The 26,948-nt window shown below is 41.4% G+C and overlaps 1 protein-coding gene and 1 pseudogene across 1 annotated transcript in view; one reads left to right on the forward strand and one right to left on the reverse strand.

The window, feature by feature from the left end:
- Positions 1–26,948, forward strand: part of Csmd1 (CUB and Sushi multiple domains 1) — a 1,175,551-nt gene that overhangs the window by 571,620 nt on the left and 576,983 nt on the right. The window lies entirely within an intron of this gene.
- On the reverse strand, positions 14,403–15,176 carry LOC119812024 (annotated as a pseudogene).

Here is a 26,948-nt window from a genome sequence, read left to right on the forward strand (position 1 = left end):
TGGTCTGTACTCAGAATCCCATTTCAGAGAGATCCTGACCAACGCTTCTGAGGCTGGGTACCTGCCTCATGCCAGGTCCGGTGACACCTGCTATGCCCAAGACCATAGCCTGTGGTGGCTTCCTTTTTGATCTCTCTCTCTTTGCTTTAGTTTCTTCTCCTTCCTTCCAGAAAGATTAAGAATGGGCACTAAAGCAGGAGTTGAGAAATGTCAGGGAACATAATTAAGGTCTACTCCTAACTACATGCTATTTGCATTTCAGAGAGAGGAGACAGGGAACGGTGGCTTTTTAACAGGGGCTAGAAAACATCTCATGATGTAGTCTGTACACGAGGGAAAGATGACAGGCTAGGAGGATCACAAAGACAAGTGTTCAGAGAACAGAACCAACAGAGGCTAGACCACCAACCAACCAGCCAGGAAAACAAGGGCATGGTCTTCTGTCACTACTGGTTGGCGAAGAAGGATGAGATCCAAGAAAAGGGCATTGGATGAACAACAGGAGACGTGGTTGGCACTGGGGCAGTTTCAGGTGATGGGGGAATGAATGAATGAGAGTTGGGAGGGATTTTTGTTTGCAGGATTTCATACTTGGGATGTGCATGAGTTCCTGTGATGGGTGCTCTGGTTAGTAAAAGCCCACAGATTGCTCCCACAAGGAGTTCAGAGAAATGAGGCAATGTAGTATTTAGCAAGAGACTTGGGTTAAAGAAGGATATTTTAGGATTACGGAGATAGATAATTGAGTGGTAAATTAAAGACATGGGGAGAGGTATCTGCGCAGCGTACTGAGAAAGCACAGAGCCAGGACTGACCCACTCAGGCCTACACACAGTTGAGCAGATCACCATCGGGCACTCCTGCGTCCTCGATGCTCCCACAATGGCCTTAAAGTCTTCCCTTTAAAACACAACGAAATATATTTGCACAAAAAATGTTAGGAAGCTTGAACTGCCTCCAGGGTTCCGCCTGTGAATTCTTGCAGAAGCACACCACTGGAGTCGCCCTCCTGGGGTGTTGGACCATTTAGCTGGCAGGCAGGCAGGCAGGCAGCATTTTTCAGTCCTGGGAGTCAATTCTCTCCTACCTTATGGTGGGTACCCATTTGCATCACAGACTTTTGCTTATTCATCTGCTTGCTTATTTTAAGGACTCCAGCTCTAGTGGAAGACAGTTTAGCTCCTGGGCCAGATGGTTGCATGCACTCTTGAAGGCACAGAAACCCAGATGTCTGTGACCCTGCCCTTCTGGCCAACCCTCCTAGTGCCACATCCCCAGTCCCTCTTCAGAACCCTCCCTCCGCTGCCCTGTATCCCCGAGCAGTGCCCCTGATCCCTTCTCTCAGGCTCCCCTTTCCTCTTTCCACCATCCTTCACCAATCGTTTCCAGAAAGGGGGCAGAGTGTTTCCTCCAAAATTAAACTCTTACCTCAAAAGAAACTTAAGTTTATAAATCTAAATTTCTTTTTTTCTGTCCCTAAATTTGATCCTCAGGTGTAATAGCGTCCATTCATCTCACAAAATTAATCTTGTATATAGAGGGCCAAGAGTGTATGCCACTAAACCCATCCGGGTCTCTAGCAGAAGATTTGGTGTCAAATTCTAGTATTCTAAGGCTGGCTTGGTTGATGTTTGTGTAAATATATACTCTGCAAAGACATGCACACATTAATAAGACTGTGTTTGCATATGTATATTCTGCACATCACTCTTTAGTGTTTTTAAACGGAAAAAAGGCATGCTTTATAAACACCATTTCAGGAGATGGCAGCTTTTCATTATATCACTGCTAATAAATGACTCTGTGGAGTTAGAGCTTGAATGACTGTAATTAGACACAGGGAGTTCAGGAGCTCTTGAAACAGTGTCTGACTTTCAGACACCTAGTCACATATACATCATAAATCACACGCTAAAAACTTGCACTAAAAAACCCCTCCCTTCGGAATTAAATTCTGTCTTTGTCTTCACGTTGAAATGATGGCCATTGGACAATCAGACTACACAGGTCCAAGGAGGGGTATAAAACAAAACACTGAGCTAAGTAAATTCAGAGAATAATCGCTTTAGGTTTTATGAACTGAGAACTATATTAATCCCATCAATTAATCAATTTTAAAGTACTAAGAAAATAAAATAACACCCAAATGTTGAGACAGACAGACAGACAGCGCAATCATGTTTGAAAAGGGTGGGAAAAGAACCATTTCCTAGTTACTGTGTGTCATAAAGATTTCGCTGAGTTTCTCTGTGCTACTGAAGGCGCAAACAGTGAGAAGCCACCAGGCTATTTATGCCTTCTAGACTGAAGGTTGGTGATGGGGAGGGTCAAGACTCAGCCTCTGATTCTCTTGGACATTTGTTTTCTACAGTAGGAAATAGCACCTTGTCATACAGTAATCATAAAAAGAAATTCAGGATGAACTCTGAAGGATGCAGAGGAAAGGGAATAGCTCTGATATTGTGATAAATCAGAGAGAACAGTAAAGGACACAGGGGCAGATGGTCCAGAAAAGCTTCCCACAGTAGCAGAAATACAACCAAGCAACGAAATAAATGATTGCATATATTTATTTTAACCCAAAGAAACATCCTCAGACCCTTGTTCATGGAGGAAACAGATGCCATGGGAAAATGAGGCTGGCACCAGGAGCCTTGACTAGTAGAGAGAGGCACTGCCAGCTGCTCCCAGAGCAGGAAGGTGATTTGGGAGTATTGATATGCAAATGAGCTTCCTCACATCTCAGGATGGAGAGGCAGTGTGGTTTCAAGCTACACTATCCATCCCTTCTGCAGTGTTGCCTGGCAAAAGGGGGTCTGCCATCCCTGGGCTAGGAGTGGGCAACACCAACAAGTGTGTGGGCCCCTGCAGAGTCTATGGTGGGCACCCACACACTTGAATTTTTCTTGGGACCTTAGAAGCTTCAGAATGTGACATTCCTGGTTGGTGACCTTGCCTAAGAGCTGAATCCCATGATGTTGACAGATTCAGATTCACAGCTTTCACAGGCTGCTTGTGGTACCTGGCTGTAGGAGCTCTGCCTATAGCCCTGTCTTCAGAACTACTTTTTCTCTTTTGGACCCAAGACCTTTACAGAGTACTCTTCAGATTAGGTCAGGCTTCCCTGAACAAACCCTGCTTGATTAACCTGAAGTCAGCTTACCTTATCAGAGGTATCTGCTCCTTCCAAGTTTAATAAATCCACATCATAGCTGCTAATGTTTGGGGAACACTCTCAGCTAGAGCAATGCTCATGCTATCAAGTGATATGTTCTGATCCAAACTGTCCACACAGCCACCCTAGAAAGCAAAAATAGTCCTTGTCTTTTCATGGGTGAACTGCCCAGCTAGGGTCTTCCAGGAGTTACATGTTCTAATGTACCGTGTGGACTCTTCTTTTAACCATAAAAATGATTTCTTATTGCAGGGAATCCCCCAATATACCTAAGTACTTCTCTTTTTAAATCGCAAATATCCTTTGTAAACTGCACTACAAAATTGCACACGTGTAGCCTCCTTAACGTTTGGCATAGGTACCACATGTGCGTGTTATTCACTTTACTTAAAATTATAATTGACAGAAATTAAAACCAAGCTTGTCGTGCTTCGTTCTCAAATGCACACTAGAATGTCAACTAGAAATTCAGGACGCTTTATCCCTTAAGCCAGTTTTAACCTTTAAGAGACATCTTCCCACCCTAAAAGAAATCTGTTCTGCTTCTCCCAGAAGGCAGAGGCTGTTTTGCTCTGAAGCCACAGAGGTCACTCGACCTCATTGCCAGAGCAGATCTGTATTTCAGTCCACTAGAAACAAAAATAGTGAGTCTGGTGTGTCTGCCAGCAATGAATGCAAACACACAGTCCCCAACGCTCACTGGCAGACACTCCCTGGGAGCCAGGGGTGCTCCTTGTGTGCTTTTAAAAATGACATTGGTCTCTAGTTATTACTTTCTTAAAAATCCAATTTTTCCCCTGTGACAATTCTGCTAAAAAAAATGATAAAGTAACCATTGGTCCTGTTGCCAGACAGATTGTACCCTCATGCTCATAAATCAGCTCTCTGAACCCCAACCATGGATCATGGTGTAGACTGAAATTGTTCTTTTTTAATAATTTTGTTGTGAAGTGAGGTATATGTATATCTACCCAATGGAGCCTCTGGGGCTCCCTGCAAGGATTTGTCAGCCTCTTTACGTCAGGGCTGGGATCTGATCCTCCAAACTCATTATTAATTTTTCACTGATTCTCTGAGAATTCTCTGCCCGTCAGTCATGACCGTAATCTCACCTCAGATTGAGGCCCCGGGGAGGCTGACTCATGAGCCCGCTTCTTAAAGGGAAGAAAGGGAGACAGAGTTTTCTTAAATTAACAGTGGTATTTTAAGTTTTCTACAGGATAGTTTTTTTAATATAATGAAAATAATATTTAATCAGGCTGCGAAGAACTGAGTGGGGTTTGAATGGAGTGAATCACACAGGACAGAGGCTTCTTTTCCATAATTCCCACAAAATCTGTTGGGTGCTGAGGGCATCTGAGCACTCAAGCATACTGTTCAGAACTTCACAATGGGTTCCAAATATTTGGATGCACCAGAAAGTCCTGCCTCGTATGTGCTAAGTTCCTTTACATCTGATTTCCACACACTTCCTGTAGCTGTGACTGTTACTCTGGTCTCACAGTTGATGGTACCAGAGGCTGCCACAGAGTCAGCTCTATGTCTGTGGTTCCCTAACTGCAGACGCCATCAAACCGAGGAATAAAATACTGCATTGGCTCAGAACACATGCCAGACTATCTTGTTATTTTTCCCTAAACAATATAATATGACAATTATACATGTAAAGGTCACATTACATCCTCTATCTAGAGACCATTTCAGCACATGGACTGATACATAGGCTGGATGTAAGTTCCAGCCTATGTGTCTCCAAGAACTTTTGGCAAAGGCCCTAGAAGTATCTGCTGTAGGTACTAGGGGATGAGTGACTGTCATAGATTCAGGCATTTTCTAAAATGAAACACTTGGTGTCAGAGATTATACTGCATACCTAACTGTCCTGCTCCATCATGGGCTCTTGTTAGTAACTGTTAACTCTTACTTCAAAGCTACATTCCATAATACTCTATGATAATTTTTGAAGACTTATTCAATTGTTTAGCTTCTTACTTGATGTGCTGGCATGCAAGCCCCCTTATGATTCAGTTATTGTATAATTATCAAGAACTATCAGGCAGACAGAAATTTAATTTTCATATAAATATCACCTTTTTTAACTTTTAATGCATTTCTTATGCTAGTTTCATGCTCCCTACACACAGGATCTGGGTTCAGAGTTTCCTCTTTTTCTTTGGCCACCTATTCTACAAATATACTTGATCACACACTGACTTTAAATTCTCTAGTCTATTTATAATTGCACATAATAGGTACAAAATAAATATCAAATAAATGAAGGCTACAAAGAATTTTCATTCTATGAAGTAAACATCTACACACCAACAGATTGATAAAAAAAAAATAGCAATAATCTAGTTGTGAGCCATGCATTCATTATAGGTCCTAGTGCTAAAGGCAAAAGTGATTTCTAGAAGAACAGAGAGGGTTGAGTTACCCAGTAGTTGACAGCGGGTAGAGACCCAGAGACCTGGGTTGGTACTGTGCAAACTCTTTGGAAAAGGAAAAAGGTGAAGTTGCTACCTCACAATGACATTCCTTACCTGTGAAACATGAAGAACAAAGTTATTTTGAACACAGCTGAGAAAATCGAACTCGGCAAACTAATCAATGAAGTAAGCGCATGGGTGTGCGGCTCAGAGCAAACCTTCTAGGCATCTGAGAAATTCGCATTTTACTTTGGACATCAAGTTTATGAGATGAATACTAACGATGTCCTGTTCCCATCTGTGGATGGAGGCATTCGCCGCTTACTTTTTGAAGATTAATATTTCACTTTTTTTGGAGACTCCTTTTGTTATGGGTATGGGATGGCTCACAGATTTGTCACAGCAATAAATAAAATAAAAACAAATAAATAAAAACAAATGCAATAAAATTTAATGAGAAGAGACTTCTTATTTAGGTAATGGAATCCAGTGTGGGACCAGGATTGTACCTGGCTGTGCTCCCAAGATGTAGCAGCTAGCCATATCAGTCCAAGGCTTATAAAGGCAAAACCCATAAGATGACATGTATTTTACCTAAGTGTAGACAAGATCTAATTTTAACACATATGTGGGATTTACTTTTATTTTATGTGCATTGGTGTCTCATCTGTCTGTGTGTCTATGTGAGGGTGTCAGATCTCTTGGAATTGGAGTTATAGAGAGCTGTGAGTTGCCATGTAGGTCCTGGGAATTGAGCCTGAATCATCTGGGAGGGCCGACAGTGCTATTAACCACTGAACCATCTCTCTAGCATGACTACAACAACTCTTATGAAGAAAAACATTTAATTGGGGCTGGGTTACAGTTTCAGAGGTTTATTCCATTGTCATTGTGGTGGGGAGCATGGCAACATGCAGGCAAATTGGTGCTGGGGATGTAGCCAAGTTCTACATCCAGATCCACAGGCAACAGAAAAAAAGACTCTGGACTTGGAATGGGATTTTTGAAACCTCAAAGCCAACACCCAAAACACACACCTCCAACAATGCCATACTTTCTAATCCTTTCAAATAGTACCATTCCCTAGTAATCAAATATTCAAATCTATGAGCCTATAGGGGTCATTCTTATTCAAACCACCATATTACATATTGATTTCTGCTTGATAATGTGTTCTATACCTGACAGGAAAGTTGAACCCTTGAAGTCTCAGCAATGTGGTCTCCTAAGCACGTCCTATGTAGATGGAAGATTCTGTCCTGTCTGATGCCACAGCCATTCAGTCCCAAATAAACACACAGAAGCTTATATTAGTTATAAATTGGTTTTCCTATTGCTCAGGCTTATTACTAACTCTTACAACTTAAATTAAACCATAATTCTTATTTATGTTTATCTGTGTCTTGGTACCTTTTTTCACTAAGGCATTCTCATTGTGCTTCCTCTGCATCTAGCTAGTGACTGCCTCTGCCTTTCCTCTTCCCAGAATTCTCCCAGTCTGGTTGTCCTGCCTATACTTCCTGCCTGGCTACTGAAATTCAGTGTTTTATTCAACCAATATGAGTGACAAATCTTTACAGTGTACAAGAACATTATCCTACAGCAGTCCTGCATAGGAAGGATGCCAGTTAACTTGTTGATGTGAATCCAGAAATCTCACAAGGCCCCACACCTAAATGAAGAGCTATAGCCAATCACTGTCAGCTCTATGTATGTGTCCATATGAGCAACACTAAATGGAATCAGGTATGTGTGTGTGTGTGTGTGTGTGTGTGTGTGTGTGTGTGTGTAATTTAAAAAGAAGTCATGAATTTGAGGGAAGGCATAAAAGCAGTTTCAGTTGGAAAGGGAAGGGTGGATGCATTATAAAAGCTGTACTCATGTCTGAAATACTGAAAAAATAAAAAAAATACTACCAGTGAAAAGTGGATGTGCAATAGTTAACTATCTTAAAGCAGTATGCTGAAATACAGTATATGCTGAGCCAATTGTCTTAAGAGTGAGTCAACAACCTAAGTCATCATTGAGTTGGGAGCCACTGGATACAGAGTGTATTATCAGTATGAGGAGTCAGAGCAAGATTTGCACTTGGTTCTTAAAGTCTAACAAGGACATTGAAAACCATTACCAACCACATGTCATGGGCTTGGAGAATACTGCACTGGGAGCGTACCACTTAGAAACCTTACAGAAAGCTTTACTTGTCTGAAGAGAAAGGATGTTTTGGTTTCTGTTGCATAGCATCAGGTACCATCCCTAATACAAATCTCTGGATAAATTCAAACAAGGTATTTTTAGCTGGATATAAAAATAATTCTGCAAAACAAAATTGAAAAAAAAAATCTTTAAAACATGCCCATTCTCCTTACATTCCATGGGTCAGAATAAGTAAGAGAATTCTTTTGGAAAAAAAAAAAAAGCTTCACTTTGGCCAGTCTTTGCCAACCCAGGAGTCAGTATCTAACTGAGGCTGTCCAACTTAGGAAAAACCTGACTATCAATAGAAGCCACAAAGTAAAAGTGGCACCTGAAGACAGAAAACACTTCTGAGGACAGTTTATTTCTGCGATTTGTTTTTTTCTCATTTTGGGGCTAGTTCAAAGCCAAGCTTATGAGATATTTAAAATCTTAAAGTATAGACCTTTCTAAGGAAGGAAGTGAAAGTACCCTGAACTTCCATTTACTTATTTCTGTTTTGTAGGACATACAGTCAAAGGCATCTTGCTGTAGTGTTTTCTCTTTAGGACAAGACAGATCTCATTGCCCAAAAAGCACAATTCAATTCCTGATTTCACACTGCAGATTGAACTTCTGGAATTTATCCTGCCATACGTTAGTTGAAGAACTGAGGTCTCTATGTTACAAATGTCACACACACACAGACACACAGATACACACATGGACAGGAGTGATAAATGTGCATATGAATATTCATCACACATATTTTAAGCTAAAGTAATATGAGAGATGCTTAAATTTCTGTTGAAATATATCAATACATTTTCTCTGCCAATTTGGGCACCAGTGTAGTTTTTCATTCATTCTATTGTTTATTGAGCATCTCTAGCCTCAAGGTAATAGATGTTCTTAGTATTAGAGAATATACAGTTGACTTCCTTTGCTTATTCTCAGGCTGTCCCCCGTGAGTGCTCATGCACCACTGGGTTCCTAGACATTTCTGTGGAAGGCCAGTGAGATGCTCTTTGGCATTTTACTTGTTTCTTTAGCAAAGCCCATGAGGAACATCTGCTTGACCATTTGACGAACATATGCTGATTCCTGTTCTTTTCTTTTGCTTTGTTTTAAGATGCAAACGTAGAGTCACTTTTAGTGACTTCATAAAGCCACCTTTATAGTTTAGGCATACCGAGAAAACAGTAAGAGGGAAGCAAGCTGTCCCCAGTATATCCTTTTAACCATTAGGAAGAAACACACAGAATTGACACCTACAGAGAATCAAAACAGTAAGGGCCCCAGGTGAGGTTAGCCCTGAAATGTATTGCTCTTGGTGACCCACCCTGTTATTTAACCCCAAATATCCAAGGCATAAATCATCACTATGTTTGTTGGTGATGCCTCTACCATGACACAGACACCTGGAGCACTACCCCCATCCTTGGAAACTTCAGAAAGATTCACATATTTTTCTTACTTACGTTTCACCCATTGTACACTCAGATGGTCACAAACTTTGGTTCAGATTCTCTTGGAACTCATTTAAAGATTCATATAGATAGCAACATCTAAGAGAACACCATGGCTTCCAGACACTCTGTCAGTTCTTTACAGCAATCCACACACAAAGGACAATAAAATAGAGGAACACAATTACCTAGCGCCATCTGTGTCACCAATAGGCTTTGGTCTCCCGGCTTACACAATATAAAATATTAAAGTTAAGCTCTCTGGCTTAATAATCGTTCCAGCCTTGTTTACTTGATGTTATTAAAATTCAAATCGAGAACAAGCCCATTTATTCAGTATGTATTTATTCAGCCACTTTTGGGTGCTGCTCAATTCTTTAGGCTCTGGCGATAGTTTTCATTTTCAGAGAAGCAGAGGATAAACAATAAAAGAAGAAGAAATGTGAAAGGCCACAGGGACCTGGGGTGCAGGAAACCACTGTCAGCAGGTCAAGCTTCTGATTCATTGATAACCCGTGTTTCTAGAAGAAACCCTCCACTGGTGATCAGGGCAACAACACAAGGAGGGTAGGGCTGGCACAAACACAGCAGTGGGAAAAAATAAGCTGTGCAGTTCAGAGATCACAACCAAAGAAACATCAGGGTCCCTGGTGTGGTTAGCGATGGCTGTGAGTACACAGGGTTGGAAGTGCAGAAGGAAGGGAACCTGGAGACATTTGATTAGGGTTTCCATTGCTGTGAAGAGACACCATGACCGTGGCGATGCTTACAAAGAAAACATTTAATTGTGTGGCTCACTTACAGTTCAGAGATTCAGTCCGTTTTCATCATGGCAGGACATGGCAGCATGAAGGTAGACAGGGTGCTAGAGAAGTAACTGAGGGTTCTACATCTTACAGGCAACAGGAAGTGCTCTGAGTGTTGTGCTGAGCAAAGCTTGAGCAAAGGAGACTGCGAAGCCCAACTCCACAGTGACCTCTTCCTCCAACAAGGCCACACCTCCTAATATTGCCCCCCGTTTGGGGGTCATTTTCTTTTAAACTGCCACAGTGTTACTATGCATGCACACATGGCCTTCTAGATTTCTACAAGTTTCTCCAACATCCTCCCGTGTGATGTGGAAGCAATGTCCAAGATACATGAAATGAATTTTGGAAGATCGCAGACACTGTCAATAAATCCTTGAGATTAATAGTCCAGATTTGCATATCATGAATGTGGTGAAGGTTTGAGCCAAGGTACATATGTGTGACATGAGGTCTGAATATTGTGAATGGTACTGCGGAAACTTGTCGATGATTCTTCTCTTACTAATAGATCTAAATTATAAATCCATGCTTCTCTCCCTCCCTCAAAGGTGTTAGGAAATGATGGTAGTTGGTATTCCTGCTCCACCTCTAAGAACCTGGAAAAAATAGACCTCAGCCGTTCTCTCACCACAGGTCACTAGGTCACTTGTCAAAATCCTGTGCTTCATTAGAACTGCTCATGGAATCATTGTGACCCCATAGGGCAGAGAAGTTTTGATTTGGGACTAGATTTAGGAGAAAATGAGGTTCTGTTGCTTAAACCATCGGATTGGGTTGGGGGCTCTATGAGGCTTCATATTATTCTAAATTCTGTGATGTATTACTAGTGTTCTCAACATGCCCAGTTCTAGAAACATGGAGCATGCTGTGCGTTCACAATGTATAAAGAGTCCTCTGCTTGCTTTCTTATGAAAACAGTTCATGTATGTGTTCTTATAGTACATAATTCATTGTAATTTTGTCAATCCCAGTCCCCAGCAAATGCCACAAAACACCATAGACCCTGGACTTCCAAATATTTTTCATTATCATGACTCCAAATAGAATAATACTGGGAAGCTCAAAAATTTAAAAATTACAGTCATAACTATTAAAACTCAGTGATCTGTTCGCCCCAGGAATGGTATGAAATCATATCAGGTTGAATTGTGGGTATTCCAGAAAAGGAGTGCAGCTGGGAATGGAATTGTGAGCAGACAGACTGATTCCATGGAGACGGCTCATGTATTGTAGAGACTTGCTAGAAACAAAACCTGAGGGTGGGTTGTCAGTCAAAGGCTCGGGTAATATTTACACTGTGAGTCCTACAGCTATTGCTGGCAGAATTTCTCTCTCTCTGGGGGTAGGACAGAATTTTTTTTAAGATTCAAGTCATCAACTGATTGAATGTGTACCGCCCCTGCTAAGGAGGTAATATGCTTGGCTTAAACTGTACTAACTTAATCTCAACCTGAATATACTCCATCTAGAACACTGGACAAATATTCCTGCCCATTGGCCTGGCCAGATTAACACAAAATTTAGTTCTCACCTGTGTGCACGATCTGTGTAACTAAATGTAGCCCTCATGTGAATTCATGCTAATAGTCACAAGGCAGATGAAGGAATCGTCCATCTAGCAGCAAGGTTTCATGCTAAAAAGAAAGATTCATAGATTCAATGAAATAGTTATTATATAAATAATTATACAAAGATAATTGCATTTTCTGTCTCACTTTAAGTCATGATATTTGCATGCCTATAGAAGATAATAAAGTATTATGTCAGCAACGGGCTTTACTTTTTTTTTTTAGAACGTCTAAGATTTAAACTTGCCCAAAGGCAGTTTTCATTATTTTTTTCTTTATCATAAATTTTGACAAAGTCCCATATTTAGAGGAATATAAAGCTTTCCATGACAAACATTTTTTCTCCATACTTTTAAAACTAATTTTGGAGAAAGTCAGACTTCTCATGCAGGAGAGATCTACCTGTCATAGCTGTTTTGCTTGATTTTTAGAGACAAAGACTCATTAAGTAGCCCTGGCTGGTCTGGAACTTGCTGTTGCCCTCCTGCCTTCACCTGCCAGGTGCCAGACTACAGGCATATACCACGTGATCAGCTAAGAGCCACCATTATTGTGTAAACTAGTTAGAAATCAAGCACAGTCACCAATTCATTCCAGCTTTATCCTCATGATGTCAAGTAAACCAAGCTTCCGAATACTAAAAGAGTTGGTGGTAAGGGAGGTGATGTCTTTAACATTTTATTCCATTTATCTTCCCAGGGGCTAGATGAAGAATGTCAAGCCCTATGAACCATTCCAAAGACTGAGGAGATGAGGCTTGCTCTCTGTCAGTACTTTGCTTATTCCCAGATTTGGATACACGAGTGCCTCATCTTTCTTCCTTTGATTGGGAGAGTCTGGACCTCCACATTGATTGCCTTTTCTCCATTCTGTATTCTGATTGTGAGTTAACCGCTTTCTTGAGTAGCTTCACACATACCAATAAGCCCTTAGACTGCCAGAAGGGCTGTCACTATTGTAGCTTTTCTGCTCTTTCTCCAGCTCGCCTTCTCTATGTGTGTGCCTTTACTTCTCTTGTTGTGCCTTTGCTGTTTACTTCTGCCAGGCTTGTTGATGCACAAGGGAGTAGTGACTGTGTTTGACTGTGCCCTGTAGTGCCTTGTACCCAAGACTGCCACAGGGAGCCAATTCTTACTTAAAGTAGGGATTCTACCACGTTTTCCAAGTCACGGTAGTTAATATGTGCATAAATAATTACTGTAATTAGCTAAGCAGGACATCTGAAGCCCACGAATCCAGTAGGATTCCAAGGTATGTAAACATAAAATTAAAAGATCAGTAAACTGTGGCTAAAAGGACAAGAAGTCAGGAAGGAATGTTTAAGGGGTTTCTTGGCGGCATAATTTTACATGATCAAAACACATCATATACATGTATGAAATTATCAAATAATGAATTAAGAATCCAAGAACTATCAAAGAAAGGAATAAAAGGTTTTAAAACGCACACATGCACATACACACAGAAATCTGTAGTCAGATCATGAGAAGCCTAAAAGGACTAGGTGACCCTGGGTTTTATACTCTGTGCTAAGGAAATGCAATACACGGGCTTGCATGAATAAGACAGAAGTCTAGGGAGAGAGGAAGGAGAGGAGGGAGAGAGTCATAAAGACAGGGAAAATGAAGATTTGAGAGGGGCAGACAAAAGAGTGATGGTTGTTGGATAGTTGTACACTGCATGAAAGTGTATTGCTGTGATTGCTATAATAAAATGCTGAATGACAAATAGGTAGGCAGGAGGTATAGGCTGAACTTGAGTCAGAGAGATAAAGAGTATGGGAAATCTAGGTGCATGAGAGAGACACGAGAAGACAAGGAGGAAGAAGCATGGATAGTATGTGACATTGTGTAGATTAATAGAAATGGGTTAATTTAAGTTATAAAAGCTAGTTATAAATAAGCCTAAGCTAAGGCCTAGCTTTCATAATTAATAAGTCTCCCCATTGTCATTTGTGAGCTGGTGGCCCAAAGAAAAATCTGACTACAAGCAACTACTAATAGCAACATCTATCAAATGGCAATAATGAATACCCAATAATAAAATATCCCTGGCATTTGAAAAATTGTATATCCATTTGGCCAATTTTCAAGTGGTGGGAAAATAAACAACAAATCATCTAAAGTTGGAATGAAGCTCTTGAAAATTATACTCCCTCGAATAAAAGAGAACATAGTGGTTTCGTTGCCTACAGAGACTACAGTTGGGAGAGCAAAGACAGAGGTGATAAATTGACAGGATTTTCTGGAAGGGAGAGGGCCGGAGTTGTGTGTGCTTCTACCCTGACACCTCAGCCAGTGACAGGTCTTTGAGAGTACATGTCATGTTTCACAAAAAAATTCCAACAACCCTAGGATTTCTACTGAGATTTCTACCTTGTCAGTCATTTCAGACAGAAATATTTGAATTGTTATCTTGGGGGCCAACTGTGTTGTTGTTGTTGTTGTTGTTGTTGTTGTTGTTGTTGATGATGGTGGTGGTGGTAGTGGTGGCCTTCTTTTATCTTCCTTATAAAGGAAAGATCTCAGTATAAGTCAGGGAGGGAAGAAGACAAGACACACCCACCTTTAATGTAGAGAAATGGGAGGGCAAGAGGGTAAAGCTTCGTGAGGAGGAGTGGGGAATGCCATTTAAAGCTTAAAATATTCTCTCTCTATATATAAAAACAAACAAAACAGGAGGGGTCTTGACAGCCTCAGAGGAAGCAGAGGTTGCCTTTGTAGTGGCATCTGTCCACTCAAGCATCCAGGAGCAGGGAAAGGCAGCCACGTTATTTCTTACTCTGGGTCACTTTCTTCCGTGTGTAGATCAATGCTGCAGGACTTGGAAAACAGGTATTCGCTTATGTGGGTCTAAAGTCAGCATTTGCAGCAGCTGCCAGACACCTCCATCTCAGGCATGACTACATTCTCCAGGGCTGCTTAGGTGAAAGGTTCTTCTGGGTACAGATGTATCTTGAGGCCGGTCATCTTCTGGAGGTGGTCCATTGACATCAAAGATTTTTCCCAACTGGTCAGCTTTGGAGTTGCCAAGGAAGAGATGCTTTTGATGAAACACCTCTGCTGAGATACAACCAACACCTCCCACGTCCACAGCTATTGCATATGTAGACTGCAGAAGAACTTCAGGAACATGGGACCGGACAGCCACAGGGGTGAGGACCATCTGGTAGCTGTAGTTTTTGGCTAGGTTGAAGCCAGCCAGCTTGACTACCATATTACTTATCAGCAGAATGTCCTCTGGCTTCAGGCCTTGGTGACTGATACAGTTTGTGTGAAGCCAATTTAGGCTGCTTATAAACTGATATATCAGATCCTTGATGATGTTCACTGCCAAGCCTGGAGGTTGCCTTGTCCAGGTTTTGTCCTTAGGTCCTAGACTATAGGTTTAAATACGAGAGTGGCCTTACTATCTAGATCAGTTCAGGAACTAGCACAGATATCCATTATTAGCCAGGTCACAGTGGGATTCCTAAAGGCCTCCAAACTCCTCAGTTAGGCTACCTCACAAACTGTGCTGATGGGAAAGGGTCCTCCAGTTCCCCTTCCATTAGAAACACTCATACTCTTGAAGGTCACAAAGTGGCTACTGTCATGATCTTGGACCTTACATGCGAGCCCATGAGTACTGACACCAATTTCAGCCACTGGTTGAGAGGTTAGCCATTTTCAGAGCAAGGGAGAGGTCCTGGGAAGCTGGGTGTTATAAGCCAGACCACAGACACAGACTGTGCTGTTGTGCAATGTCCCTATATCCATCGCACTTTAATTTTGTTGTGTTTTGTTTTCTGCTCGGCATTAGGTCTCAGGGAGATGTCTTCTAAGGTAGCATGTCATTCACGGACCTGGGCAGTCATTCCACATCAGGGTTCATGCTGCTTCAATTTTCTTCCACTCTCCAGTGGCTTAATATAGCTCCAGCCTGGGGCCCGGAAGAGAGATGAAGGATGGCTGCAATCTTCCTTTCTGCTTCTGTTGAAAAGACACATCTATCCTTCCAAAAGCTTTATCTGAGGGTTAAATACATTTTCTCCCTGCTCATCTCTTCTGGAATCACTGCGTGATACTTCCTCTGACCATAGATTGTAAAACAGAAGTGATCAGGCTATTCCTTCAGTCCCTGTATTTCCAGTTCTGTGTTGAATAGCAAGCTAGCCTGATGCTAAGGAGAGAGTGACTTCATCTGAGGTCACCTAGGACGGGATGCTAGTCAGAGTCTCTACTGCACGGCTCTGTCCTCAACATTCCCACGTGGATGTTTAAAGGGACAGTAACTGCTCAAGTCACGTTGATAAAAACCCAGGGACAAATATTCATATTCAACCTGAAGATCAGAAAAGCAAAGCAGCCAAGCTGCTAGAGAGCTCTTGCCTCTATGAAGTCTTCAGAATGAAAGAGAAAGTTCCTGTCTCATCCCACCTTATAGTCCTCTCTAGTACTGGGATTAAAGGCGTGCACCACCACTGCCCAGCCTCTATGGCTAACTAGTGTGGCTGCTGGGATTAAAGGTGTGTGCTACCACTGCCTGGGCTGTATGGCTGATTAATATTTTACATTCTGATCGTCAGGCAGGATTTATTTATTAAAATACAAATGAAATATTAGTACATTTCCCCTTTTTGTCTAAAATATAAAAGAAGGCTATAACTAATGTAAGAAAAACTACATACAATAAGTACAATAACTATATGCAACATATACAGACAATAAATAATAATGTCTAGTCCTTTTGCAGATGTCAAATTAAGAGAAAATACTCCAGATCTATCCTATCTTGGTGAATCTAAAGTCTTATACCTAATTAATTTTTTTGTCATAACTTGATTTCTGAATCTGATGAACGAGAAAAATTATAACTATCTAGTCTTAAAGTCTGAGGGACTTTAAGACTACCCCAGCCACACAACTGTCATCCACATTCAAAGGGCCTAGTTTGATTCTATGCAGTTTCCCTGCTGTCATTCTGGAGTCGTTGAGCTCCCACTAGCTCAGGTCAACTGTTTCTATGGGTTTCCCCATCATGGTTTTGACACCTTTACTCGTATTGTTGCTCCTCTCTCTCTTTGACTGGACTTTGGGAGATCAGCCCAGTGTGGATCTCTATGATGGTAATTAAGGTAGTTGTCCACCTGATTACAGGGGAAGGCCACTTCCGACACCGTCTCCACTATTGCTTAGGGTCTAAGATGGAGTCAATACCAAGCTGTTTTCATTGCTGTAGCTCTATAATAGAGCTTGATGTCAGGGATGGTGATGGCTCTGGAAGTTCCTTTATTGTACAGGATTGTTTGGGCTACCCTGGGTATTTTGTTGTAGAAAGCAATCTCTAGTCATAATTGAATCAATGTTACTGTAGGGACATACTTTGCAGCTAATGAATATTCATAGATGCATTATGTACTGAACATGAACTGCTGAGACGTGCCTCAGTTGTCCAGCATCCACCTTGTTTCTTCTCCGGACCATTCCATTCTGTTTTTGTTTGTTTTTGTTTGTGGTTTTCCTCTGGCTTACAAGTGGCTAATGTTAGTGTACATGGTACTGATCTGTGCTTAGATTTTCCTAAAAGAACCTGTGACCAGCCAAGAAAGCAAGAAGTTTGTTGAGAGAAACTTTATGTCCCCTAATAAAATATTTTGATATTTAGATATTCATGATTCTCTCAGTATCAAAAGAAGCTTATCATCATCATGGTAAAGTGTACCGTCCACCTCCACCTCACTGGCAAACTGCCCTTATTTTTTGAATTTTGTTTATCTCAGTAATACCCATGATCCTCATGCGAATGCTGTGTAGGCGCTATGAGCAATAATTCCACGCTATGAAGCCACCGTAGAGATAAGGGACACCACTGCGCTGTGATGCTGGTTCCGAGATAGGTGGCCTTAGAAAATTTCAACTTAACGATGTTTTAAATTTTTAATGAAACATTCAGGTTGAATGTGTTTCCACGTAAATAAAAATCATCTAAATCACAAAGCAAATCAAAGGATAAAGCTTTGGTTTTGCATGCTTTAGGGGACCAACCTGAGCTGCCAATATATCACGTACATATCCAGGTGGAGCAATGCAAGAAGAGCTGCCCAAACAGGCTCAACCTGTTTCCATTAAGTTGTCTCCCATAGCCACAGTTATCCCATAATGCCGCCATCTTGCTTTTGAGAAACTGTCAATCAATGGGTCAGATCAATGAGAACTCAAGAAATTACAAGGTATGGGAGAAACTCATCCACGGAAAATAATTCTGAATGTAAACAATGGGTTTTATTATGGCAGAAAAGCAAGACGAAATGAATAATCAGTAAAGAGTAATATTTGTAATACAGAGCATAACATAAAGAATTCACATATTAATTGCTTTAAATAGTGATTGAATGCTATAAATAAAATTGCTCTGAGGCTTAGGCAATTCTACACACAGAAATCAGGAATTTAAATCAAGGACAATGGGAACAGATGGAGCTGATAAATGCAAGTGCTATCAACAGGTACTGTGAGGTTTGAATTCCAGGATGAACAAGGTGTTGTTGATGGAAAGTTCTGGCAAATTATAGCAATTATCCTAAGACATGAGGGCAGAGAAGCAAGAAGGAAGTGGCCATTTGATGCTCCCCTCTCCCCCTTCAGTAGGAAGTTATTTTAAAATTATCAGAAAGTTTAGAATATATGCCTACAAAATTGCAAATCCTCTCAACTGAACATTGTTCTAAGTAGCTGACCTTTGAACACAGAGCAATGAATAATCTCCCCACTCATCCAGACTCACTTTTTAACATTATAAATTAGTTTACTGAAGAAAAACACTGAAACCCTATTCCTGTACCTTGCATGGAATGAGACTCCTTTTGTATTCTCCAAATACACACTTCTGCTTTTGTCTGCTACATGCGTATTGGGCTCTCAGTTCCCTTTAATGAAAGAGGCGTTATTTTCTAACATGGATCAGATGGAAAATTAGAATCAGAATCCATTCCAGTAGGCAGTAGCTGTCAGTGCCTAAGGGCTATTACTGCTTCCTCTTGAAACATAGCTATCAATCTGTAGTGTTCAGGGCCCTTGAATCTCCATTTCCTTGAAGCACTTGAAATCTCAGACCCTTGAAAACATTCAGACTGTTCCTAGCATGCTCTTAAAAAAAAGGAAAGAAAAGAAAATTGTTTTTTATCTTCATAGAAATTTGCTTCAAAAATAAACAAAGAGTAAAAGGTGAAGGAAATAACCAAGCCCAGGAGAGAAATGTGGGTCTGTATTTGGAATGATAAACAAAATCTTATAGTTTGCAAATATGGTATGAATAAGGAAATTCAGAGAAATACTTCAAAATGATTGCATTCATGAAATGTAGATGGGAGAGACCATATCCTTTATTATTTATTTATATTTCAAAACAGGGTTTCTTTGTAGCTTTGGAGCCTGCCCTGGAACTAGCTCTTATAGCCCAGCCTGGCCTCGAGCTTACAGAGATCCACCTGCCTCTGCCTCCTGAGTGTTGGGCTTAAAGGCACGTGCCATTACTGCTCAGCCGAGACCATATCTTTTTAAAACAGGAGTTTTATAATAATCAAACAGCCAGTATTTTGATTTAAAATTAAGAGTTAAACTGGGCTTGGGAGGTGACTCAACAGCAGCTGTGGGCCATGACCCTTAGTGCGAGTCACATATAAGATACTACATATCAAATATTAACATTATAATTCCTAACATCAAAATTATTATTAGCAGAGTTGGCTAGGACAGGAGAGGGAACCCCCAGCACAGAGGATGCCACCTTGGGACCATGCATGACTTCGTTTGCCTTTGGTTAACCTTCAGACATCCTCTCAGAGGAAGTAGGATATGGTGGTGCTGCTTCACCTGCCCAGAGCACTGGGTGTCACATGCTGCAGGGTCTCTGCTCCGGATGAGGTGTGCTCTGGTTGTGGTCACAGCATTACAGAGCTCTAGGGATGGTGGCAACCCTCGATAAAGAAGGTAGACAGTCAGCTGAGCATGAAACATTTACTGAAGTTTACAAACTTCTCCCAGTTGAATGCTGGGCAACATTTTTAAGGTTTTGATGTTTCCTGAATATGGATGGTAGGAGTTCATTTAGTGAGGTCCTGCCTCGTTTAAGGGATGACAGCAGTCATCTTTGTTGACACATAGCAGGTGTGTGTCACCTCCCCCTGGAGATGGCACAGATCTCAATTTCAATGTGTGGCACTTCAAATCTGAGAACTGTATTTTGGACATTATATTTTGCTTTCAAGAGCAGATACATTACTATTCAATGCATATCCTTTGCGAGTAGAGATTTTTAATTTTTCATGGGCTCATTTTAAAGAAAACCATAAGCAGAGAAATGCAGAGTCACAGCACACCCTGAGTGCTGTGTTCTCTAGTCTGCAGAGGGGAGACTGAAATAAATCTCAACCGGAGACATTGCAAGTTTCTCTACCTTAATAATAGACCTCAGGGGACTTAAAGACCATCCTTGTAGAATTTGATTCCAGCTCTGGCCAAAGTCAGGGCAGAGCCAGGAGTCTTCTGTGCATCACACAGGCCATTCTTCATGATGTCGATAATTCCAAGGGGTGGTAAATGGAGGAGCCACACCTGAACACTCTTCAGGCCAATCCCAGCAGAGCCAAAAGCTAAGAGCAGTGTCTTCCACAGCTTTGCATTTCCAGCTTCAACCTTTCTCAAGCTTTTGTGGAAAACTAACAAACATCTTCACATCAGAATATAATCTCAAATGGCCATCCCTCTGAATGGCAAAATCCCTCCTGAAATGCTATCATCTATTGATCCTGATAGGCGTGTATGCTCGGGAGCTGATGGTTTTTTTGATGTACCAAACACTTAGGTCTGGACCACAGTCCAAGCCCCTTCAGATCCAGCAAGCAGAAATACTTTGAGAGGACAGTACTGCCCAGAGCTGAGTGTTTTGATACTGATTATCTCTGATAAAGAGCACAGAATATCAAGAATTTTAGGACTAAAGAGGCAGAAAGTGGGTTTCCTTAACAAAGTGCACCTCTCCATCGTGGAAACAATCCGGAAATTTCCATTAGGCATGCTTGAAAGGCGTGCTTAATAGTCCTAGTCTTTTCACCTCAATTAGCATTTTACTGGTGTGCATATCTATTCATCCTGAGACTGTGTGCTTTAAAATAATTATTATATATGAACAAATACAAAATAGAACAGAATTGGGAAGAAATTTCAGACTCATCTCAATGTGACAGGAATACAAATTCCTAGGCAACTGGAATTTTGGCTGCAAAAGAGAATTAAGCAGCAATTTTCTATCAAGTATTTTTAAAAACTCCTGATCCTCAAGAAAAACTTTCTGGGAGCCTTCAACTGGCCAGGCACTCTTTGAAGTCCTAATGATGTAATCCTTTTCATGGCACCCAAATGCTGGCTTGAACCCACCTCAGGGCTTGGAGAAAGAGACTAGTGTTAAAGCAGCCAGAGAAATCAATGTATTATTAGAAACCGGGCATCCTGCAGCTGGTAGGAGCCAGGTAACCTCTCATTAGGGATGCAACAAAGCCTGCGTGGAGATGTGAAGGCCTGGTGGTTGGGAAGAAGCCCAGCAGAGCTAGAAGCCACATTCTTCACAGAAGCAGGCTCCCGCCACTGGTGGCCATACTCCTCTTTGTTTTGTTGATGTCTCTTGATTTTAGTGCAGCATTATTAATAGATTTTTATGGAAGGGAGATTGAAAAATACCTGGAATGTAAAGAAATGACTGTCCTTTTGAGAATAGAGGCAAGAAGCACAGAAAACTGAGCTAGTTCATCAAATATTCACCATAAAAAGTAATAAGGACTGTAAGGACTCAAGTCGAACCACCAGAGAAAACCAAATAAAAGCCATGAATACACTACATTATTTTCTTTCTATATATTTTAAGGAGAAAAACCTTGAAATTGTTAATAAGACAATAAAGGTGGATGTTCACATGTCCGTGTTTGCTAAATTCATTATTTTCATATACAATTCACAGCTCAACTTTAAGAAGAAAAACTGACCAGTAGTCAATTGTTTCTGGGGAAATTTATTCCATCATCACAAGATGCTGACAGACACATTCTGAGACATGTGACATTAGGCAAAACCGTAATGCCATATCATAGGATGCCCTTACATAAATGAAGAGAACTCTGATGTCCCCAGGGGATTTAGTATCCAGAGGCTTCTGTCATAACTATGATCCAAATGGAGGCATGCTGTCCATAACTACATGCTAATGGTTCTAAGAATTGCTACAGAAAGTAGCTATGACATTGTTAAAATGGGCGTTAGGACTTTGAGTCCATGCAATCTTTATTTCTGGTTATTTTATTTTATTCGGTTTTTTATTATGAGCCGTCATTATTCTAAGTAGGTGAGAGTAGAGCAAAGGAGAACATACAGTCCCATAGGCACAGTATGATGCTGTGTGAGTGATAGCCAGGATGTCTGAATCAAACACTAGGGACTGCAGGATAATGACCAGGGCTTTGGGAGGTTTTGGAGTCCTAGAGGAGAGTCATATGGGCCTGTCATCACCTCAGGAAGATCCTAGGCATGGGTGGCATTCTGTCAGGTCTTTGAGTATTAGGAGCCTGAGACAATTGTGACATAAAGAAGAAATAGTTGAAGTAAATAGGGTCGAAGGAGAGATGACCAGTGGAGTGTCATGATGGGAAGGTGGAGGGTTTCGCAGAGGGTCGAGAGATCAGTGAAGCACGGCAGTCCAGAGATATGGGATGCTATGGAAGAAAGCGGCATCACCCCACGGAGTCTCAGCAAGGTCACGCTAGCCAAGATGGAGGAAGGATTCGCAGCAGGCAGAGAAGAAAGTGGGGAGCCCAGTAAGTAGTTGCTATGGAGACACACAAGGAGGAGACGAGAGTTTGGACAGCAGTGGGGTGGAGGAGATGGAGGCTGAGTTCTGAGGACAGAAGATAGAAATTACTGTTAGAATAAAGAGAAGGTCTGGAGATAAGCTTGGGGGCATCAGAGATCAGGGAGACAAGGCCTGGGAAGGAAAAGATGTTGTAGATAAGGTCTGGACGGACAAAACAGAGACGGAGGTGGGGGAAGGCATGTCCTAGAGAGGAGTGCTTAAAGGTGGATACTTTCTAGCAAGTGTCAGTTAGCAAGGTTTAGACCACAGGAGGAGAGGAGCCACAGATGCTGGTGTTTTAAAGAAGCTGATGAAATCTGTTCTACGTTCAAAGAAATTTCAGCTTATAGGCTCTTGGATTGTGGCAATATGTTAATGTAATTTCCTCCAAACTGAATATTCTATGGAAGTTCTAGCAGATTCTTAATTATAGATGCATTATAATTAAATGAAAACTGAAACAGGTGTTGGAAGCTGAAGATAAGTGGGTTAGAAAGAGTCGTCACAGTGGAGGCAGCATTGTAATTTACATTGTGTGAAAGTGAGTGTGTCCCTTCTAGCCAGGCATGTCCGGGAGTACTGGTTGGACCCAAATTGTCTTGGTAAATGTTAAGTGACTTTCAATTAGGATGTTCCCAGGCATCGCCATATGGGCTATTAGCATGCTATATAGGATGTAATTAAGCTCTTGGTAGCATAAGTTTTGCTCACTGAAGCAGAGTGTCTCAGGCACAGATTCCTATAGCTGTAAAAGCCTTGTCATGTGTGAGGCGGTTCCCTTGTATGAACACCCTTATTTGGATAGCAATGTCAATGTAGAGACTTGTTTTCTGTTTATAAATGATGCTTCCTGTATTGTTTACTTTGAGTGAAGCCACGGAGATGGGGCTGCCTCAGAGCTCCTGTTCTGTCACGTGGATCGCAGGTAATTAGTGGACCAGTGTTTACAGCCACATCATTGTGCGACTGCAATTTCCTGAGCAGACTTTGCCCACTCAATTATTCATTATTGTATATGATAGAAGTACAGGGATGCCATTAGCATAAATCCTGACAAAATTCACAACCAAGTCAATAAATTGGGTTCATCTGCCTTTCAAAACTGATGTTTTATTTGAAGAGATTTTTATAGGAAGATTAGTTCCATATGAATAGTTCATTTCATTAATGTAATTGAAATTTCATCTTGGGCTTTGATCCAGTGGAAAACATCTCAGGGAAATGACAGTGCTCTGGGGAAATCGAGGTGACACTGAGGAATTACACGTTAAAAACCACACTGTGACAGACCAGGCATGTTTTGTAATGCCAAAATAATAGCTTAATAAAATGCACATAGGATCTCTAGGTAGCGCGACTGCTGAAGCAGGTTGTGTTTTAACTGGTTAAGTCTTTGATTGCTTTTGAGGATTTAGCTCTGTTTATGCAGAAAACTATTCCTGTCACCCCTGATTCAAATTCAGCATTCTAGGACTGCGTGCACATTACTCTGTTATTGATGAAATGTGCAGGTGGAAACACAAGTTTGCTTCTGTTTCTTGAAAGAACACGCAAGAGTCCAAAGACAAGAGAATGCCGTGCATGACCTTGGGCTCAAAACTGTCAATAGATACACATTTTCTAAATCTCAGGACTCTGGAGGATAAGACAGGAGGATTGTCAGGGTTTTAAGGTCAGTCTGGGCAAAACAGTGTGGTCCCGTCACAAGGAACAGAAAGGTGTGGGCATTTGTTTTGATAACTGGTACATACGGCAGAGTAAATACTGTTAAGTGTGGTCAGAATCCTCACTGGCGTCTTTCTGTGGTCATAATCATCCTCAAATCCATGGTCCCACAGGCTGTGAGCTGCCTGATACAGGATCAATGGGACTGAGGGTCTTCTGAATAAAAGACTTTTCCTATCAAAGGTCGCATTACTGGTTATTCACCGAGATCCTTGTCCAAGCGATAGATATAGAAAAGCCAGGTGCAAATACCAAAGACAGGAAATAAAGGCAAAGAACATGGTTCAGCCAGAGTCTGCTATTTCTGAGACTCCTACTGCCACGAGAAGCTTAAGAAGAAATTTGTCTTAAGCATTCCTCACACATAACGTTTAAAGGGACTTCCATGGGGAGATTGACTACTGATTCACAGGATGGGTGATCCCTCCGCTAACTTGAGTTTTATTGCTTCCGTGAAACTGAGAGTTCTTTGGGAAATCTCTCAACATTTGTAACGGGCTATTTTCAGTCTGTAGTGGTTCTTTTCAAAACTCATTTCCAGCTCAGCACTGAGACCTTATAAACCTGAAGTGACATTGCGTTGTGACCCTTGCGGAGTCTAGCCACACCTGTGGCTGCATCTCTCCAGAAAGCTTGGGCGGCTCCTCCTGTGGCTGGTCTAGGTCATTGAGCTGTCTTAATCGTTATCAAAACCCAGTCCCCACTGGCTGTTTGCAGCTTGCAGTGGCTCAAGATGGAATGCAGATGAAGGGGTACAGAGACATCTGTCCGCATGCCCAGGAGAGAGACAATCAATGGCTTTCAGAACAGAGTCACACAGTAAGGAGGAAGATGAATATGTCAACAGTCTGGTTATGATGATGGATTTAATCTCGCTCTAAGTTCTTCAAAATTAATTTGTTCTTGGGCCTCCATTTTTATGTCGCTGATTTTAGATCTTACCCTCCTGCATAAGTTTGTAAATTACAAGTCTTTGACATATCAAAATTGTATTTTCAAGCCCCCTAATTCTACATAATCTGCATTAATCCTGGACACTTTGACCATTTCAACAATCCACGGAGACCCACTTGCCTTGAATTTCTTTCAGGAGTGGTTCACCCCAGCCATCTTGTATTTCTCATGGAGGGCCTTGTGGGGTCTGAGCGTGAGAGGTATTACTCCACAGTTCTCAACAGCTGATCTCATCTGCTTGTGGACTGTCTCCTGCTGCCCTCTTCCCTCCTCAGCGCCAAGAAGGCCCACTACAGACCAAGTCAAGTCTGACCCCGACCACCCCAGAGCTGCTGATGCAGCTGGACCAGTCTGCAGCTTCATTGCCTCTCTGGGAAGAAGCATTCTCCAAGGCAGGCCCCAGAGCAGTCACGTAACCTGGTGGTTCACTTATTCAAGTGAGGGGACCTCTAGTCCAAAGTGCCCTGCTGTCCCAGTCACAAGTGACCTGCCAAGCATGAAATGGTATTGATACCATCTTGGAGCCTTGATCAGATTAGTTTTCTCCATCAGTTAAAGAATTAAAGGTAGAAAAATCAGACACAGTAGGTAGCCACCAATAACACATTTTATTTAAAGTCAGGAAACACACACACACACACACACACACACACACACACGCATACACACACACGGGGATGAAGGACAAGCACAGAGAGAAAGTCTCCTTGCAGAAAAGAGAAGAGACCAAACTCCAAATCCCATGGAGGCCTTGGGTCTTTTAAGTGTTTTTGGTGGCATATGGTTCCCCCATCAAAGAAAGGGGAGCTGATAGAATCATAGCTTCAGATAAACGTGTTCAGGACCAGCCTTATACATATCTAACCAACATGGACCACCCTTAGGAAGAGCCATAGTGGGCCCTGCCGGATCACTCCCAGGAAAAGGCATAGTGGAATCTACTGAATCAATTCCAGGAACTGGCAAGGGGGCCCTGCTGGTGGGAGACAAAACTCATCTGGCCTTTGTCTCAGGTCAGGAGCGGGAAGAAAAAGCTGGATATTTGCCATTTTCACTATCTGTCTGTGGTTCCTTTCCGTATCAGTTTGTCTGTCTGTCATGGATCTGTGTGTCCATCTCTTATTTTCTCCTTTCTATCAACTTTAGTAGAATGGCATTTCATATTTGAAAACCATAAAGCCCTCTTCTATATGAGGTAAGAGTTAATAAGTCAGATCCATCTTTATATTTAAAGATACCAGTAACATCAATTAGTAACATCCTTTATAGTTATTTAAAGACATCAGTAACATCAATTAGTAACCTTCTTTAAACTTACCATTTATTAAGATCCATACATTTTAATTTATCCTTTTGTTAAAATCATTATGCAAATGCAGTCATTTACATTGTGAGAACTACAAACACAAGCCACATGTTTAATTTTCTAGTAGCCAAATTAAAAGGACTAAAAGAAAACAGGATTATAATGCCTTATTATTGAATTTTCTTTATACCATTAATCTCTGTAATAAGTTGAATGCAGCAAATATTTCCATATATAGCAATAGAAAAACATACTGATCAAATATTTTACATTTTCCCTACTAGTTCATCAAAGTTTATTCTGTAGCTTGGACATTAATGAGCTTACAACTGTCATGCTATACACTCATGGGCTGTATGTGTTTGGTGCCCATGTTGCTGTTCAGTGTATTGAGGGATGGGCAAAAGAGACAGGTGCATCGCAGCTCATATTTCCCACCAGGAATCTCACAGTATCAGGC

The sequence above is a fragment of the Arvicola amphibius genome, chromosome 4, assembly GCF_903992535.2.
Source record: "Arvicola amphibius chromosome 4, mArvAmp1.2, whole genome shotgun sequence".
Taxonomy (NCBI): Eukaryota; Metazoa; Chordata; class Mammalia; order Rodentia; family Cricetidae; genus Arvicola; species Arvicola amphibius.